Source organism: Fukomys damarensis, unplaced genomic scaffold (genome assembly GCF_012274545.1).
Source record: "Fukomys damarensis isolate Sample0158 unplaced genomic scaffold, DMR_v1.0_HiC HiC_scaffold_14, whole genome shotgun sequence".
NCBI classification, from domain to species: domain Eukaryota; kingdom Metazoa; phylum Chordata; class Mammalia; order Rodentia; family Bathyergidae; genus Fukomys; species Fukomys damarensis.
The window spans coordinates 16,398,172-16,413,348 of NW_022900926.1; the positions used below are offsets into that span (position 1 = coordinate 16,398,172).

General features: G+C 42.1%; 1 protein-coding gene across 1 annotated transcript in view; it reads right to left on the reverse strand.

Moving 5' to 3' along the window:
- Phactr2 (phosphatase and actin regulator 2) overlaps positions 1-15,177 on the reverse strand; it is a 172,993-nt gene that overhangs the window by 157,141 nt on the left and 675 nt on the right. The window lies entirely within an intron of this gene.

The following is a 15,177-nucleotide window of genomic DNA, read 5'->3' on the forward strand; positions in this document are numbered from 1 at the left end:
TAGAGAGAGAGAGAGAGAGAGAGAGAGAGAGAAGTGCCTTTTTTGTTCCCCATGGATTAAGAGCAACTCAGAACCTGGGATTTGATCTTTCCAGGCATTCTTCTATGAACAACGCAACTGTTTCTATAAAGGTAAAGTCAGTCTCACATGAACTGATTTTCACAATAGTGCAGTTCAGGATCACTACTCTCTCATTTGGGTGTTAAGACTGAGGCACATTGCTACATCTTAGGTGCTCTGAAAGCCTGACGTTCTCGGGAAGGTAATTTGAAAGGTTCAAAGGGAGCAGAAAAACAGCATCACTAAACTAAGCCTTTTTTCAGACTGAAAGCCTCTTCCTTCTTGCTCTTCAATTTATGACCAAGTTGCACAAATCTTATTCCGTCCATGTAATCAAATTTGAAAAAATCAAACTTTTTCTTTAGATATATGGTACCTTTTTCTCATGAGATATCAAATTCAATGCACTTCCTACTGTAATCATTATCTCTGTGAGGAATTGCTACAGAAACATACACTTTACCATTCTAAATTTGGTTTCCTGTTGGTCAAACAGGACAAAAGGGTCAAGAATCAAAAGTACCCTTTCTGGACCTGTAAGAATTTTACCAAAGGGGTTAGGCAGCTCTGGCCTCTTGCATTCAACTACGCTTCTCTCAACGGTCCTCTGGGAAAGTTGTTTAAGAATCCGTGTAATGAGATGGTATAAATACATCACCGTGCTGCGTAGAACAGTTTGCAGCTCGGTGACAATGACCAGCCGAAAGCCAAGCAGTGCGTCGCACACACTTCACAGTGCACACACTGTGCAGGGTCTAAGGAAACCCAGGGCGGATGGCTTTGTCCTCCAGCTGCTCCTGCTGGAGGGAGCCTGTGTAGGCAGGAACCGCACCAGGGAGCTGAGCGAAGGAGCCAGAGCATCCAGTCCTCTGATGGAATGAGTAGTAGGGGATGCTGAGGCCCAGGCTGGGGCGACAAGGGGTGGTGGTGATGTTGGGATGTAGGAAAGGTCAGGTAGACCTTTCTCGTGTGAGAAAGAGACCTCGCGTGTGACCTCGAGCTGTGATTCTATCCTGAAGGCATGCCAGGATCATGGATGATTTCTGAAGTGGGATGTAGAGCTACATTAAAGCATTCATGTTGCTGCCCACCTCAGTTATGTTCAGAACTAGGATGTAAACCAAAGTGTGACTTAGTCCAAATAAATGTAAAAAGTTGCCAGGCATGGTGTGCACCCCTGTGATCCCAACACTCGGGAGGCTGAGGCAGGAAGATTGCTGTGAGTTCAAGGCCAATCTGGGGTACATAGTGAGCTCAAAGCCAGCCCAAACTGTAGAGCAAGACCCTGTTTAAAAAAAAACAACAACAAAACAAATAAACAACAAAAACAACAAACAAACAAAAAATGTAAAGTGTGTACAAACTCCAGCCCATATGTGTGAATCACAGAAAAATTACCGAGGCCCTCCCTGGGCCAGCACACTGTTAATTTTGACAGAAGGATGATAATCTTGATTATCTGGTTTCCCACACCACAAAAAAGAAGAAAACTTCAGATGACAGGGAACGAAAGTGGGCATGGCGTCTTAAGCTTTTAATCATAGCTATTCAGGAGGCCAAGGCAGGAGAATCAAAACTGTGAGTGAGGTCTGGGCAACACAGAGGGCTCCTGTTGAAATAATTAAGTAAATAAGTAGATGAAAATAAAAAGGGGCAGGGAGGTAGCTCTGTGGTGGAGTGCTCGCCTAACACGCGTGAGGCCCTGGATTTAATCCCTAGCACCACCACCACCACAACAAAAATAAAAATAAAATAAAATCAAGGAAGGGCTGGAGCTTCCAGCACAACTGCCCTGATAACAGCAGCACCTGACTGAGTCATGAGCCAGGGACAAGGGGAGGACGGAGGGATCGGACCAGGCCGAGAGGGACTCCCAGCTACCCCGGGAAACAGCTGTGAGAAGGAAGTGTGTTCACAGCAGCAGTGTGAAGGTCCATAAATATCTGGAGGAGTCTGCGTCACGCTGCACTTTTAGCGGAGCCACGTGTGACCAGCCCCATTCTCCAGGTGAAAAAAGGAGCGCCGGCCCTGGGGCCAGCAATGAGGGAGGCTCAGCCAGGAAAGCAGCCTCCTTGTCTGACTCCAGGCTGCTGTCTCTGGATTACTCCACACCAGTCCAAGTGTCCGAGTCCGTCTAACCCAAGAAGGCCAGTGAAGGGTGCTAAATGCGAGAGTGCTGCAATTTGAGAAAATTCTCATGCAAAACACACATGAAAGTCTTGGTGACTGACAGGCAGAGCTTTGCCATGGCTGGCTTCCCATACCCGGGACCATTCCAGAAACACAGGAAGAATGCTCTTGACTGATGGTCAGCTGTCCTCACACCCAGGGGACCAGAGACTTCTGCAGAAACTTGGCCGCACCCTTTCGAGTTTTCTTGGGCACCATTTCACACCAAACTGAATTAGTCAGAGCCAAAGCTGTGTGGTCCTCCTGGCATCTTCAGTCCACCTGTTCCTACATGAGGCAGCCACACACTTTGGCTGCTTGCTACAATTTGTCCAAATCTCTCTTCAATTCCCCAGTCCCCAACTCTGGAACTGGACCTCCATGCACAATCGCTGTGTGAAAAAGCTAGGGCTTCCCTCTCCCTCCAGTTCTTGTGTTTTCCCTGGAGGTATAGTGTTCCCACAGCTGCTGTCCACCTGCCCCATGATATATGCCCTTCGCACGCATGGTCCCTGTAGTTAATGAGTCTCTATGAAAGACTCCAGCTGATTTCCAGCCCCTGATTATGTGACTGCCTTTCCCAGCACAGACAACTTCGAGATGACAGATCAAGATGGTCGTGTTTCATCAGCACGATGACCAAAGCCACTTGGCTGTCCTCTTCTGCGACAGTCTTTGTGGCCAGGACAAAAATAATCACATTCCCCTGAAAAACAATACTGCCTGCAAACCCAGGGGTAAGTTGTGTCTGCAGAAAAGTCAATGGAAACCTGATTTGGCACAGCCGTGCTTCTTGGGTTGGCAAGTGGCCAAGCACATGCTCGACCAGGCATGCATTTCATACGTCAGCGCAACATTTCTCATGTCCAGCCAAACTGTGCATAAGGCTGCTCTCTGAGGGAAAACCCAAGACAAAAAACTCTGCCCCTGTTCCATATCCCTAAGCGCAGAAACGATGAACTGTTTATATAATTCGCCGTAGAACTGTGAGAAAAGAGCTGTATTTGTAAGCATTTTTGATGACAAAAGGGACATTGTTGAAGTGTGTACAGCATTTAAAAAATTCCTCTAAAGGTGTAGGGAAGGTGGGACGGGTAGGGGAAGGGTAAAAAGGGAAAAGAAAAAATGTGAGAGAATGAAAAGATGGAAATAAAGTGTTTGTAGATGGGGAGGGGAGAAGGGGGTGAAGGGAGGGCAGGGACAAGGGGAAAAAGTAAGAAACAAGACCTGTCATGTAGAGGTACAAGATCCCAACAATGAATGTAACTGTACCGTATCCCTAAAATGTACCAATAAACTCAATTAAAGCTGAAAAAAAAAATTTTAAAATTCCTTCATTTATTTCTAATCCTGCATTTAACAGAGTTTTATGAGACCTGATTTTGTTTTAAAACAACACATAAACAAACAAACAAAACACCAGACAACCAAAAGTACATGGCGAGCTTTTATAGTTTTGATGTTGCTTGAAAACCTTCCCTGAGCCTGCTAAGGATAAAGCCCACATTTATTGCTATCAGGGAAACTAATGTTTACGGAGCCTTAGAGCTATGACAAAAAGTGACATAAGCTAGAGAATGAGGATCTAGAGGTGGTTTTTCATTCCAGATGTATGCTACAGAGCTCCTGCTTTTCTACAAAGTCTGGATTTTTAAAGATAAAGTTGGCTACAATTTTCAACTGTCTGGCTCTTTATACCATCAGTCACACTGTTATTTAAACAAATGTCTTTGTGATTTTTTTTTCCCCAGGACCAGGGATTGAACTCAGGACCTTGTGCTTGCATGACATGTGTGGCGCCACTGAGCTAAATCCACAGCCCTTAGACAAATGTCTTTGAGTTTCCTTAATTTAAAAAAATGATCCTTTGGTTAATGACAGTTGTAAAATAATTATTGTTTCAGCAAACAAACTGGCTCTTCCACCTACTGACCTCAATCCTGTATGTGCCACAGGCAAGCAACAAGGATGATGTACAGACTGAAGCCACATTCTGGAAGCTAAGGCTATATTCATGCTTTCTACCAGGCTGACCATTCGCAAAGGTCAGGATTGCGATCTTTGCCTCATTTAAAATGCCCTATGTTAAACTGCTTAAAAAAAAACAAACAACTGATGGTTGCCAAAGTTCCATTAGTAAGAAAATAACACCCAAATATAGGAGACGTAAACAGACATGCAGTAGGTGATAAATTAAAGGCAAGTTGGGTGGACAAAGTTTTACACAAGGCTTGATTAATGATACAGCATGGAGTGAGTGTATTTCCCCAGAGAGTGGAGCGATGGATGGGTGGATGGATGGACGGACAGATGACAGACAGGTACAGAGGTACAAAGATAGATAGATGAAAGATAGACGCACACATATAGGTTTTAATTCCAAGTAGGTTTGATTCTGCTAGGCTCTTCAGTTTGGTAACAACTTTTTGTATTAAGTGGCATTCAGCAACCCATTCAACTGCCGATAAAAACTGCTTCATGGCTTCTAAATAAATAGTAGCCACAATAAGAGACACGCCTCAGCTTTCCTTTAGCAAGGGCTCTATCTGCCTTCCCATTGAACATGTCTCCCCTGTCAGGTGTTGCTTGAGTGTGGGGACCAGGAGGAGGAGGCAGCTCTGCTCTCGAGGAACACGTGGCCAGACCATGCAGGAACCTAAGAGCGCAGCAGACCAAGTTCCGGGCGGGTTGGGAGGAGGAGACAGACACCAACTCTCTCCGGAGGAGGGGACACCTGAGCTCGGTGTGACTCAGGAGGGTTTTCCTGGTGGCGATGGACAGTGTGTGAGGGGCAGGAAGGGGAAATGGCAAGCGCTTGAGTTGGAGGGCAGAGAGATGGCACGTGACAGGCACCGGGGCGCAAGTGACACACACTGCAGGCAGAAGCAGGACGAGGAAAGCAGCCTCCATTGCCGGCCCTGGGCCCCTTCCCCACAGGAGGTGCTTCGTTTGTGCAGACATTTTGCCAAAAACCTTTGTCATTATACCTTGTCAAGTGACCCTCATGACCATGCAAGAAGGCGGATATTATTAAAAGATGGCTTATAAAATTTTTCAATTTAGTAACCAAAATACCAGAAAAATGAGCTATCAGATCAACCCTGTGCTTCAATATTTAATGTCACTGTTGATCCAAAATGACCTGAAACTCATTCTGCAAGGTGTGTGTGTGTGTGTGTGTGTGTGTGTGTGTGTGTGTGTGTAGGGGGAGTATAATGTGGAACAGGACCTTTCTCAGTATTACCAAAAAGCAATGTGTCTGTGATACACCTGATATAGCTTTGGTGTCTAATAGTGGCACAGACCCTGCCACTCAGTATAGTTAGTGATGATTAAATCGTGGCAGGGATTTTGGGGATCTAATAATGTACTCTTCTATAATATAAAACCTGACAAGGGATGTTCAAGCATGTCTCATTAGTTAAAATTCACCTGTAAAGTCTCATCAGAAATAGTTTTTGCTGTTGCACTGAATCTTCACTCTTAACATTCAATTTGTTTGGGAGACACTGGAAGAAAAATCCATCTTCCTGATTAGGAATCAGATGAGCAAGTCTTTCCACGACCCCCTGCTTTGATTAGGTCTAGGGTCTCCTGCGGGACAGATACAGGAAGCCTGGCTTCCGCTGCTTTCTTCCTATGTGCCCCGTCTTTTCTTTCAGCTTTTCCCCTGGAGGGCGTGTTCACTGTCACAGTCTCACGTCATTTCCTGGCTGGACTACGTGCTGCTGTGGATGGATGGAGGGAAGGGAGATGGAGGGGACCAGGCTAAGTGGCAAGGTGCCACGGGGGTCCTCACACTGGTTACTCTCTCAGACCACTGTGGGGAGACTTCAACCCAAAGAACAGCAACTCGGCACCCCTCCCTGCTGCCCAGATTCTGACTGCATTTGTTCGGGGTGAGGCCCAGAGGTGGGGATTTTAGAAAAGATTGACAAGTGACTCTAAAGAAGACTGCAGTGGAGAATGCACGCTAGTTCTAAAGGAGGTCGGTGGTGTCATCAAGGCATGTCAGTGTGGCTGGGAAGAAAAGACTCAAAAGTAGGGCGACCTCAGTACACCATCACTAAGTACAAATTGGGTGGTGAACTCCCAGGGCCTGGGATGGCCAGAGCATGGGGCCCAGCTGGGGCAAGGCAGTGTCCTGCACCCTCTGCCACCAATCCACCAAGAGCCTTCGAGGTGGGCCCCATCCTAGGAGCTTCCTTTCTTGTCTCTCCTCAGCCTGCCCTTCCCCATCTTGTTGGGATCCTGAAATCAGTCACGACCGTGTCATATCTCAGCCTAGAGCCCTCCAGAGATCTCCGAAGAGCTGATGGAACAGAAGTCGAACTTCAGTCAGCAACACCGGCCGTGCTTTTTGTTGCCCAAACATCCCAGTCTGTTTCCTCACGGGTTTCTGTGTGTACTGGTCACTTGGTTTGAGACACTTTTTTCCTTCTCCTCATGTGTTTCTGATTCCTGTTTGTCTTCCTGGTCTTGTGCTGCAGGCTGAGTTCTCAGGAGCTTCCCATGGCTCCATCCATCCCAACCTCATTTGCTTCAAATATAGCTTGAGCATCTCTAATGAAAAATGATCTAAAACTCAAGAGGCTAACTGGAAACTTTTTAGAGGTGATATGATGCCAGAGGAGGAAAAATCCCACTCCTGACTTCATCTGATGAGTTGCAGTGAAAATACAAGCATGCTAAAAATATTGTATAAAATTACCATCAAATAATGTGTGTGTGTAAATCAGCTCTCTGTCACTATAACAAATACCTGAGATAATCAATTTATAAAGAGAAAGGGTCTGTTTTGGCTCAGAGTTTTAGTGGTTTCAGTCCTTGATCAACTGGCCCTATTGCTCTTGGACTGTGGTGGCATTGTGGTGGGGGTGTGTGGGGTAGCAAAACTTCCCTTCATGGCCAGGGAGCAAAAGAGAAGAAGAAGAACAGACTAAAGGATGCATGTTCTCCCTCAAGGCTGTGCCCCCTCATCTTGAAAGCCTCCTTTCAGGCCCACCTCTTCAGAGTTGCAATGGTAACTCTCCGGGAACAAAGCCTACAAAACACGAGCCATGGGGTACATGGAAGAGTCTAATTGTAGTGGTAGATAAGGTGTATATGAAACATAATGAATTGTATGTTCAATTTGGGATCCTTCCCCAGGATATCTCATTATGTGTATGCAATTCATTAAAATCAGAAAAATCTAAAATAGGAAACAGTGATGGCCCCAACATCATTTTACTAACTTTGCAACACTGACCGCAATCCAAGCACTTTCAAGTCATTATTAGCTTGTGTTTTCTCTGCTAGTGTGGTCTGATTCCTTCACATCCACATTGTGTTTCCCAGAGATGTGGATATAGGGATGACATTTCTGTGTATATAAACAGAGAACAGTCAGGTAGAAGGTGAGGATACAGAAGAGGTGAGCTAGAAGCTGGGGGTGGAGTCAGGTACAGTAAGTTACTAATAGCAACAAATATCAGGACTTGAAGCTCCCACCTGTCCAGGTGTAAAAACTGCTGTGACTGAATTATTCAGGTCTAAGAGTGGACTCCTGATTCTAAATCCAGTCATGAGGCATCACTGTCATCTCTAAATGTAAAGAACAAATTTATTTATGTGGGGAAGTTAAAATTGTAATTTTTATATGATAGCTTGATATTGGAGAATTATCTTTTTGAAAAACAACTTTACAGATACCTTATATCAGATAGGAGGAAGATATGACTACCTCTTTCTGAAATGGTAGCTTCTCTTAGCACACACACACATACATCAAAATTTAAATGAGATTACTGTTTCACAGTGAGCTTTACAAAACTTGCAGTGCTCAAATGGGACAACTGATTCGCTACTCTGTGATCTTGCCTCTAGCCACACTCTCTCTGAAAGAAGAAAGAGTAAAATTCTTCCAGATTGCAGAAAGCTGTGTCTGAATTTTATTGGAATATCATTTTAAAATTTAGAAGGCCTTTTTTCAAAATTAATTTTAATGATCCTAATATTACCACACCCTTTCAATGAAAATTTTGAATAATTTTTATAGTGGGTCTAGATTTCATAAGGGTACTCTACCAAACAGTACTCTATTTTATACTCTGTCACAAATGTATACTTTTTTTTTTAAAGAAACACTTTCAGTTACATTTTTTTTTTAACCCATATATTGACTTCTATCCAACAAAGTATTGAGATCAGTGATGGGACTGTCTTGGACACTGATATTTCAAAATGAATTTCCTTTTGGTAGAACTGCTCCAAATTAATTAAATGGCATATTTAATTTTTTTAAAAAGACACATATACTTACTACAGAACAAGCATTGTACTTGATGTTGTACAAGATACAAAGACCTGGAATCCCCATTCTCAAAGCAATATGACAATATACAAATGCTCAGTTGACTTTGTTATTTTTAAGAAGTACTGAATTTATGTAGAAAGCATCTACTTATATATTGCTGAAGACTTACTTGGCCTCAATTTCCTCCTGCATAATTTATCTTCTACCATAGTGATTGATGGGTGCTTTGGCTTTACAGTGTTGGGAATTGAACACAGAGCCTTTGCACTGAGCTATAATCCTAGCCCTTTTTAATTTTTTTAAGACAGGATCTTATTAAGTTGCCTAGGCTGAGCTTGAACTTAGGGCCCTCCTGCTTCAGCCTCTCAGAGAGCTGGGATTACAGGCCACTGATTGCAACATGTGTAAAATACTTCACTTAGTGCCAAGGGAATGGAGGCATTCACAAGTTTTTCTTCATAGACATTTTACATTTAGTTGAATATAGTTTGCCTTTGTTTTTGATATATTGTTGACACATGGTTTACAGAAATAGATCTTTGACATTATCTTTTATATACAAATCTCATATCATTAATTTTTAATAATTCATTTGCAATGTTCTCTTTGGATAAATAAAATAAGTGCATAACTCTCAATCTCATAGCAGTCATTGAATTCCATTCCTACACTAGCAGTTTGAAGACCTGGCTCCTTTTTCTTCCTTCCTTCATCAGATGGTGAAGCTAAAAAGCAATGAAATGCCCCCAAGTCTAGCAACAAGGAAGAAGAAGCAAAATCATGGACAGAGTTGATATAGGTGTTCAATTCCAAAATAACCATGCATTAATATGCATGGAGGTGAACAGTGTGCTAGTTATGAAAGATGGCTTCCTATTATTAGAAAACAGGAAGTTAATTTAGGAAGAATTCGGGAGAGGAAGCATAAGGTAAAAACAGAAAACAAAAATGAGGAAAAGGGGACTTTAACAGTGATTTCCGAATTACAGTATCTACCTTGTAACTAGATATCTCCTGAGGAAATTGGGCTTAATATGGTTGAGAAATGCTGCATTTTATATTCCATCTCAGGAAGCACTACAAATATTAGAACAGACAAAGAATTTTATGCTATTTCTATAGTGTGTCCTTACTATACTAAGAAACTTGTTTATTGCTATTAAACTCAACAATTTCAAAAATGTCCTGAACACTAAATTCTTCATGTGTGTAAGCAGCGGGTGTGGTTAATTTACTTATGAAATTAATATAAAATAGCGAATGATTTATTGATTTCCCCCTCAGCCTCCAAAATGCATTCTTGTTCATTTTCTGTATCTTTTCCAACAGCTCTTGTTGACTAACGCCATTTGACAAATATTCCTATTTATCCAGTGGTTGCAAAGAAAAAAACACCTCAAACAAATTACAGTGACTTGAAAATAACAAAAATGAAAACTTCATGTTGGAGCCAAATAATTTTGTCTGGCTTCTATACATTCTTGAGACAAGTCTGTTAGTTTATTTTCAAAAAGCAAAAGTACTCTATAATTACAATAAAAATCAGAAAGAAAATTCAGTGCCATTTGTACTTTTATGTTTTTTTTTGGTTTTTTTGTTTTTTTTGGTACCAGGGATCGAACTCGGGTCCTTGCTCTTGCGAGGCAGGCAGCAGAACCACTGAGCCAAATCCACAGCCTGTACTTTTATGTTTTAATATAAATTTATTCTTCCATTTGGCATTTTTGTTTTAAAGAACAGTGATTTCTACAATGATATTAGCATTTTAAAAATAGGTGTTCCAAAAAGCAAATTTATCAAATACTAATCTTTGCTTAGAAAAAAAATTTTTTTATATGAATCCTAGGTGATTTTGAACATTTTTATTTAATTAATCATATAATATTCAAATAGAACAATGAGCTTTACAGTAAATTAAAATTTGTTAAATCTATTTGTTTCAGAGTATAAAATGTTCAGTGACAAATATAACTGGTGTTCCAGAGGATAAGAATGCACTTTTTAATTAAGAAGAAAATCTGTCCTAATTTTTTATTTAATTTTTTAGAAGAATTAAACATTACACTCCTCAACATCAAGACAAATGCAATTCAACCAAAGAATCCACACACAAATACATACGGAAATATATACAGTACAAGCAGGTATTTGTGCACATATTAAGTACATACGTATGTGTGTGTATATACAAAATGTTATATTTTTCCAGGCATGGTACACCTATAATCCCAGCCATCGAGAAGCTGAGGTTGGAGGATAGAAAGCTGAACCCCAGCCTGGGCAATTTAGTAATTGAGCAGGACACTGTCTCAAAAGATAAAAATGCCGAGGATGTATCTTTCTGTGAAGGCTCTGGGTTCAATCCTCAATACTGAAAACTAGCTTACTATCACGGACTAAATATCACCTCTCTTTAACAGTATCATGGCTAAGCAAACTATAGATAATAAGAACATAATATCACCAAAGCTGGGGAGAAAGGGGAAGCATCAAAATGGCACTAAATAAAGTTCATAAACAAAGTCAAATATTCTAGGAATTTTTCAAAACAGGTCAGTGTTCACAAGGAATCAGATCCAGAGGGACCCTTTCTCTTGAGCCACTGTCTTCAGCTGTCCAGGAAGTTAGGCATGACAGCCTGAGCTGCTGGGGGTAGATTTCCTTATTGAAACTTCCAAACAGCTTGAATTTAAATGTCTTTGTGCTCTTATTTTCTTATGGAACAGTCTGGTCTTTTCCCAAATTATTTCTGTGCTTAGGGGCATTTTCTCTTGGCTTAGTCTTTTTCCATCTGTGTTGAAAGATGAAATACTTGAAAATCTCCTTTCCCTACCCTAGCCCAGGGGATCCTCCAAAGGCTGAGAGGAAGCATTAGCTGCCACCAAGTTTACCGATTCAAAGTATGCAGAACATAGATAAAACAGAAAAGAATTTTAAACTGAATAAAACCCCAAAGAAACAATCCAGCCTGCCTTATCTGAAATCCATGGTCCGTAAGGAATCGTGTGTGTGTGCTCGCACGCCTGATGCATATTCCTTTCAGTGTATTAAAAAGTCATAACTATAGTTATTACAATGACTAGTGGACATCACAGAAGATGTTTCAAAACCAACAATCCCAGAATGGAAATCATTACCTTTCCCTTAAACTCATGTTGTGTTCCACAGTGCAGATCTCTTGTCTTAGATCCTTAAACCAGAAACCTCCAAGGTCTCCTCTGACCAATCTATTTGTCTCTACCTCTGTATCTGCTCACCATGCTCTACCAGTACACAACCAAAGCATCCTGCAATCCCCCAGCCCAGGGCACCACCCACATCAGTTTCCAGCTATACTCCTCACACGGCCACCTGGCTGCTCACTTTTCCCACTATTATCTGCACTGCTTCCAAGAGCCATCCTGTTAGATCATAAATTTGTCATCAAGCTACCTGCTTCCAGGTTTGGCTGGTTCTCTAAATAGCCAACAGGCATAGAGTATTACCACATGCTAGCCACGGTAGCAAAACCTGTACACCCATTACCTTCTTTCCTCTTCCCAATAATCCTGTGAAATCAATACAACTACTGTCACCACTTACAGATGAGAAACTAATGCACACTGAGTGTATCACTCATTCATGGCTCCTAGGATGGCAGGTGGCAGAGCCAGCATTCGCCTAAGATGCTCTTGCCTGTTCCATTGTCTTTGGCCTCTTTTTGCAGGGAGCTGTAGACTGTGGGCCTCTTGGGTGCAGTGATTGTACAACAAGGATAGAAAAGCTTTGAGCCTCTGGGATAGAATGGGAGGTGAAAGTGAAGGGACTCTCAGTAGCTGTCTCCTCCAATGGAATGAGGGCACTCTTACGACCCACACAGGGCAGCAGAAATACCCTGATCTCAAGTAAGGAGAAATGAGCTCAGTAGATGCTGTAGTGCATTTAAAAACAGGACTCTGCCCTGTCGAACGTGGAATTTCATTTCAAAACACTGTGCTTCAGATCATTATCACACGTTACTAATCAATGTTGCCTGGGCACCTCTTTTCATTGCTCATTCAGGACGAAGCTTAAGTGAGAGGTGACAGAGGCACACAAAGGTACTGGCAGAGTAACTTGACTGCAGTTAAGCGTCATGAGTTTGTCATTTAAAAGGACCAGCGAGCTGAGGTGTTATGTAACTTCTAAGGAAAAATGAGCCGCAGGAAAAAGAAGAAGAAAAGCTTAGGTATTGCTAAAATTGCCTTAACATATTCTACACACTCACAGAGTTTGATAAATATTTCATGGTCATTCCAGGAAAGGCTTTTAAAGGAATACCTAAGCCAGCAATTACGGGGAAGGGATGTCTCCTGCCCTGACAGAGTGGGAATGTCAGCTCTTCGCTGCCAAGCAGTGATTGGACCGATTGCCAACGCATGGTTGCTGAAAGGTACACATCCCGCTGAAAGAGCAGGGTCCCTAGTGGCTCCTTTTTCCTTATTTAACAACAAAACCACACACAAGTATGTCTCAAGTGGTGTTCTGAGGGATCTGAGTAAATCTGAGGCATTTGGCTGGTGTGTGTGTGGGGGGGGGTACTCTTGTGCTTCTGCTGAACCATTTCCCAATCCCTGTGCAGAAATTCTTGCTGAAAAGAGGCCGGGCTCCTTGAAAACGATGGTCCGCTTGCTAGCATGGGTGCTCAGCTGTAGACTGTTGGGCTCAGATCTCCTCTACCTAAACCCACTTCTGACTGGAAACATGTAGGCAAATATTTAATGTCATTATCTAACTACACTGGTGAAACTGCAATGCTCCAAGCTAACAGAGCCCCTTGGTATGATGTTAAAGATATTTCAGGGTTTTGTTTGGCTCAACAGTATATATTAAATGTCTTTCTTATAGTGAGTCCATAGAATTTACTGAAATATGTGTGCAATGAATGTTTATATTTCTCTCCTGGAAGAAATGTGCTTGTGTCATCCAAAAATGACCATGAAAAGTAATCTTTGATGGCCAATTATATGCTGTTTATAAGAAAGATATCATTTCTGAACCACTTGAAAAATATAATTTCAGCTCCAGGGATTTAGCTCAGTGGTTCCAGCACCTGCCTCGCAAGCGCAAGGACCCGAGTATGATCCCCAGTACCAAAAATAAAAAAAAAATAAATAAAAGTAAAATGCACGTGCTGAAAAATATAATTTAAAAGTTCAAGGTATACATGTTTATATTTTGAATTACACCTAAAATCAGAGATGATATAAAAGATGCTACTTTAAAAGCCATTCTGCAGAATATAGAAGTATTCTTTTTCTTTTCTTTTTTTATTTTGGTACTGGGGATTGAACTTGGGTCCTTGCACTTGCAAGGCAGTCAGTAGAACCATTAAGCTAAATCCCTGGCCCGAAGTATTCATAAAGCTTGTCAGTAGGTGAGGTATTTTGTTAATGGCATTAATAGCATAAACAAATATAGCTATAAATGGTGCCAACATTTATCCCCCAAAGCTATAGTTAGCCACAAAAGAAATAACAACTCTTCACATTTCTGAAGCCTACAAAAAGACTGCTACTGTAATTTCTTGCCTTTTCTTAAATGGCCTTTAAATAAATACATGAGTCAGTGAAGAAAGGCACTCACTTGAATTAAAGTGATAATTCTGCCAGGATGTCAGTATAATTAATTGTGGGTGGCAGAAGTTTTAAATGAGGCTACTTTGGAAATCCTGGTTTATTTATTTATTTTTTGCTCACTCTCCTGCTGTAACTGGAGCAGCTTTCCCTTGATCTTCGAATCGTGCCGTGTCACAGAACATCAGACCTCCATGCTTTTATGACAAGCCCAAGAGTGTTTCAATCACAAACACGGGGGCAGAATTCATATGCATGAATCCAGCCTTCTTCTTACTATTACTACAACTACTACACACACACACACACACACACACACACACACACACGTGCACACTTTCCTAACACTTGTTGTGCTTCTTCCACCACCCGGGCATTTGCATTCCTAACATTCTACCGGTCCAGTTTACTTCAGGGCCCTCAGGGTCAAAGACGGAGTGGTTTTATCACGGAGTTTTGTTTCTGGTAAGCTGCATCAGCAAACCACACAAAACGTGCTGCCTTCAAAACCTCCGCCTGCCGGTGCTACCTGTGCTGAGGACTAAAACGGCCCAGTCTCAAAACCAAGCTGCTGGGCTGCAGTGTGAGGCTGGAGTGTAGACCGCGTCAGAGGGCACCTTCTCTGAGGAAGAGCGCCGACTGCTTCCAAGACCCGAGGCTCCGGGGCACAGCTGATTCCAGCTCAGTGACCGAACTAATGAGTTTCCAGAACACAGCTGGGGAAATTCTGCAGCGAGGGCTGAGCTCGCCAAAATGGGGAACCGCCCCACTGTCTGCACCCTCCAAAAGTTCGACACAGGAAAAAAGTTCCACCGGAGAAGTAATCTTATGCTAAACAATTCATTAAAAATTAAACACTTCCTCAGTCAGGTTTATCTGGCTACCAGATATTGAAAACAAATACATTTTTTAAAGGTACACGATTGACCACTCATTTCTGAACTCTGCAGTGAAAGCGTCAGAAGGTTCTGAAACATTTGAACATTGCGTTCCAGCACAGAATGAGGGCATCGGACTAAAGAATTCTTATTTCACTGTGCACACCGTTCTATATAT